Source organism: Euprymna scolopes, chromosome 45, assembly GCF_053919585.1.
Source record: "Euprymna scolopes isolate OS-2025 chromosome 45, ASM5391958v1, whole genome shotgun sequence".
Lineage (NCBI taxonomy): Eukaryota > Metazoa > Mollusca > Cephalopoda > Sepiida > Sepiolidae > Euprymna > Euprymna scolopes.
Genome location: NC_136526.1, coordinates 30929235 through 30935234, shown reverse-complemented (window position 1 = coordinate 30935234; position 6000 = coordinate 30929235).

Below are 6000 nucleotides of genomic sequence, written 5' to 3'. Positions count from 1 at the left end.
TGGGTGTATGCGGTGGTCTGTGTTGGTATCTATATGTGTATGTGTCTTGTATACGTCTGGGAGATGTGGAGACACGAGTAGATGGGGATGTTGTCTGCGCCTGCGGATGGTCTGAATGTGTATGTATTGTGTGTATGCTGGTGCGCGTGTGTGTATATGTATGTGTGTATGTATATGTGTATATATGTATTTGTGCTTATATATATAAATCTGTGTACGTGTGTATGTATGTGTATGTATATATGTATATGTGTGTATATGTATGTGTGTGTATATGTATGTGTATATCTATATATATACGTGTGTGTATGTATGTGTATGTATATATGTATATATATATGGGTTGATTTATGAGGACGTGTATCCAGTTGGGGTCCACAGGTTTTGGGGTTCCCAATCATACAGTCTTATTATTATTTAATAATAATAATAATTATTATTATTATTATTATTGATATTATTATTATTATTATTATTATTATTGATATTATTATTATTATTATTATTGATATTATTATTATTATTATTGATATTATTATTATTATTGATATATTATTGATATTATTATTATTATTATTATTATTATTGATATATTATTGATATTATTATTATTATTATTGATATTATTATTATTATTATTATTATTATTATTGATATTATTATTATTATTGATATTGGTGGTATCATTAGTATTATCAATATTACAAGAATTATTATTATTAGGATTATTAGTGGGATTAATATTAGTTTTGATATAATAACAGTCATGATGTATGGTACCCAAGTGTGTACATGGATGTCTGGGTTTGAGGTTTCGCGTATGGATATTACTACGTATGTAGGTATGGATGTAAACATGTTATAACTGTATATGACCATTATATGTCTATGTATGTCTGTATGTGTGTGTGTGTATATATGCACGGGTGTAGCAAGGTGTAGGCGTTTATAAGTATAATAATATATATATGTACATGTGGAGTTTAGATAACTTTCGAGGTTTATGTTTATTCTGATTTTGTTTGTTTATTTGTTTTTATTTATTTATTTTTATTTAAAAATTTTTTTTTAATTTATTTGTTTTATTTACCTTATTTTAATTTTAATTTTATTCTTGCGTAGTTATAGTTATTGCCTAGTTTCAGTGCGTGTGTGTGAGTAAAATAAAACAAACAGCATATATTCGCTTCTGAATATCTGTATTAACGTGTGTGTGTTTGTGTGTGTGTGTGCATGTGTGTGTGTGTTATGTGTGTTTGCATGTATGTGTGTGGATGGGTGTAGATTGAAAGACACCGGTCAGTACTCAGTGACCATAGGAAATGTTTTTAATTTACAGACTGCAAGACAAAAATACTAAATTCCCAAGTACCTTATGCCATAAAACCCAAAAGATGGGATGGATAAAGAGAAAGGGAAATGAAAAAGAAGATGTTTATTATCTTCAAAGACCTCACTTGTCCTCTGACCGCTTTATGACTCCCACCCAGTTTACATTCTAACTTTACAAACAAAATAGGAAAATGTTTTTGATTGAAATATCAGTTTTCGATGGTAATTCTTGGCCTGAAGACGTAGTCCCCCAACGTGGGTGATTACAGAAACATGTATGCACATATGTAGCCATTAATGTTTGTATAAATAAATTTAATATATATATATATATATATATATATATATATATATATATATATATATATATATATATATATATATATACAGCAAAAGTACCCGTCGTTGACTGGGCTCAAAAACAGCCTACAGAAAATGGACTCTTGGGTTGAATTTGGGGGTATTAAAACCAAAGCAAAATATGATGAAAGTAAAAATAAAATAGATAAACCTCATAATTTATTATACCATGCCTGTTCACACTGAAACACTTATCACAATATTCTGTGGATCTATATTAAAAAACCTTGTTAAATTTTGTGAAATATTTCCATTCTAGTGAAGTCAGGTGTGAACGAACACCCCATAATTTTATTATACCATATTTCTTCAAACTGAAACATAATTATCAAAGTATACTTACGCAGAAAATATGAAGAGTCTTTATTAAAGTTTGTGCCTATTTCCATTCTATGGAGGCCAGGCGCGAACACAGATCTCACAATTTTATTATACCATCCCTATTTAAGTTAAAACATACTTATCAAAGTATTATGATGTACATCTATATCAAAAACACTTGTAAACGTTTATTTTTTTAATTTTAAATTTTTTTATTTCCATACTTTGTGGACCAGGCGCAAACGCAGACCCCACAATTTTAATGAACCACCGTTCTGCTAGATCAAACATACTCATTCCTGTGTCTCGATACATCTTCTTTCATTATATGTAATCAACTTTTTAAAATAGTCAACCATATAGGAGCCTATTCGTGACCAGACACACACACACACACACACACATTCAGCTTTATATTATACTAGCAGGAGTACCCGGCGTTGCCCGGGTGTTTGTAGGTGTGTGTGGTGTTAAAAAAAAAAGAAACCGGGGTGGGGGTAGGATCGAACCCGATGCCCTGGGGTGAAGTTTGAAAATAAAATCACCCAACCAGAATGAGTTACTGAAAGATGTTTGAATTTATTTAAGTAAGAACCAAATTGACAGGTGCGCGCCTGGAAGTCGTCGAGTGTTACGACGACGATGTCAATGACCAGGTTTGTTTGTTATAAGCGAAGTAAAAAAAAAACAACCTTAAAACTTAAGCCGGGGGGGTGTAATCAAAACATCGAAAAAGAAAACAAAAAAATCTAACGTAAGGCAAGCAAACGATGAAAACAGAAAAATGAATACGTGTGAAATGGCTTAAACAAGCCTGTTTCGATATTAAAATTTTAAAAATCGGTGAGTACCTGGGTGTTTTGGGGTGTGTGGTCGGGGGTGGATAAGCAAAGTAGAAAAAAAACAGAAAAACGAACGTTACGTGAAAAATGGCTTAAATAACACTAGTTCAATATTTAAATTTAAAAAAAAAAAAAAGAAGACATCTCACACCACGATTCGAACCCAAAACGTTTAGATAATGAACCAACGCGCTAATCAACCGACCTAACATGAAATGTCTTCAGTTTTTCAACTATTTAAAGTAAATCAGGCCATGACGTCATCTGGTGCATGCGTAGAACCGGTCGTCGTAACGAGAAGACCGTTTTTGTTTACCCCCACCCTGTCGAAAATTGTCGATTTCAGAGTGAAAAAAATTAACGTTTTTGGCCAATTATTTGATATTTTTTTGTGCAAAGGATGGAGCTTCGATATGATACCGTGTTTGTGAATTTTCGCCATGTCTGTCGAAAGTTTTTAGCAGACACACAAACATACACACATACATACATACATTTTCGCTTTTATATATATACTAGCGAGGGGTACCCGGCGTTGCCTGAGTGTTTGCAGGTGTGTGTGAAAAAAAATAGGTGCCCGTGAAAAACAAAGCTTTTACGATGCGCAGTTGGAAAATAGTAAAGTGTCAAAAAAAAACAGGTGCGCATTTTTGATTGATGTGACGGCGATAGCTATTCAGCAGTTAGAATTTTTTGTGGGACAGTTTTTAATGAGGTCAATAAATCGGTTTGTTTGTTTTTAAAAACCCGCTCCCTCGTCTGATATGACAAAGTCGACATTGACCAAACGTTCACTCGCTCTGGGCCTGTGATTAGAGTCGGGTTTCGCTTTTTTTTATACCGAAAACCGAATGTAACGCGTGCCGATGCGGTAAATATGGAATAATTAACATTTGAAAGTCATTAAAATTAAATAGACAGGCGAGCTCCGTGGTTAACTGTGAGATATTACAATTTATGAATGATATAAAAAGTTTTAAGAAGTTGTGAAGCGAGCGAGCGCTTCTCTGAAAGAAGCCTTTTGTGGACATCGAGGAAAAGCGTACATACATACATACATACATACATTTTCGCTTTTATATATATAGACTAGCGAGGTGTACCCGGCGTTGCCCGGGTGTTTGTAGGTGTGTGTGGTGTTAAATAAAAAAGAAACGGGGTGGGGGGTAGGATCGAACCCGAAGCCCAGAGGCGAAATTTGAAAATAAAATCGGGCAGCCAGAATGAGTTAGTGAAAGATGTTTGAAAGTCGTCGAGCGTTACAACGACGACAATAATGTAAGCATTGTTATAAGCGAAGTAAGAAAAGAAAACAACGTTTTAATTAAGCCGGGGGGGGGGGTAATCAAAACATCAAAAAGCAAACACAAAAATATCTAACGTAAGGAAAACAAACGTTGAAAGCAGAAAACGAACACGTGAAAAATGGCTTAAATAAGCCTGTTTCAATATTAAAATTTTAAAAATCGGTGGATACCCGGGTGTTTTGGAGTGTCGCTAAGAATAAGCGAAGTAAAAAAAAAAAAACAGGATTCGAACCCAAAATGTTTAGATAATGAACAAACGCACTAACCAACTGCGCTAAAGCGACATAGATGAAATGTGTTCGGTTTTAAAGTAAATCAGGTCACGACGTCATGACGTAATCTGACGCATGCGTAGAATCGGTCATTGTTACGAGAAACCCGTTTTTGTTGACCCCCCCCCTGTTGAAAATTGTCGATTTCGGGGTGAAAAAATTAACGTTTTTGGCCAATTTTCCGATATTTTTCAAACGAAGGATAGGGCTTCGATATGATACCGAATTTGTGAATTTTCGTCGCGTCTGTCGAAAGTTTTTAGTAGGCACACAGACATACATATATACATACATACACACAAACATACATACATTTTCGCTTTTATGTATATATATAGATATATATATATATATATAAATTTGGGTAATCTCCAAAAATACCGTTAGGGCTTACAACATGGCCGCCAGAAGAGTCACGTGATCCGATCACGTGACTCTTCTGGCGGCCATGTTGTAAGCCCTAACGGTATTTTTGGAGATTACCTAAATTTGACAACTTTTTCGAATCTATGTGTACACAGTAATAAAAACCTTTTTTTTGTCTGAAAATATGGTACTTCTACAGTTTATCACCGAAAATGGAGAGGCCATTTTTCGGACACCTGTCCTTAAAATCAAAGGGAGAAATCATTATTTTAAATTACGACCGAAGTAGGAAATAAATAACAAAAAAATATAACAAAATTGTTTTATTAAAATTATATTTTCTTATGCAAACTTTTCAATAAATACCTTTACAATTATATTTATATACATTTTTATACAATAAATGTTTTCGTTTTCAAATAGCGCTCGCCCAGTTTAAATAATTATGAAATATGTCATTTTAATTTTTCGAATCTATGTGTACAGTAATACAAACCCCCCAAAAATTATAATTGCAAAAAGTATTTCTCCATTTTTAATTTTTTTTAATTTCAGGTTTCGCATAATTTTTATATGCACGATTCAAATATTTTCCTTGCATGCATGAATGTAGAAACTTTCGGTGTAACATAATTTGGTATGCTAGTTCTATGTAAGGTTCTTAAATTTTAGCCACATTTTCGCATGGAGGACTAGCTCTACTAGAAAGCTGCAGCCGGTGTCACACAGAATAATTCCCTTTTGCAAAAATATTCCTCTTTTATGGGAGATTTGTATGTTTTTTTTTCAGACACAAATTTTATGCACATGATATGCACTACACTAATTATTTATTATTGAAAAATTCTTTGAACTGCTTTATTAACATAAATCTTTATTTTCTTTTGTGACATATATTATTTGGGGTTCATTCCCCTAGTCTTCGTCCAACCAAGGGCACTCACAAGACAGTGTGCTAGGGTTTGGTAGTGTACCAGGGCATTTCCACACATTGGTGGGCCATAACACACTACCTCGGGATCCCCTACTACTTCAAGATCTACAAATTTAGCCTGGGGCCGCAAGGCACCCAGTTACTGTGTGTGGCCAACATGGAGGCACTATAGGAGTCTTGATGATGGAGAGGCTAGGCACTGGCAGAGAAGACATGCATAGCTGCTCCCTTTTCACCACAAGGTTAGCCAGCGGTGTTAGCGGGAA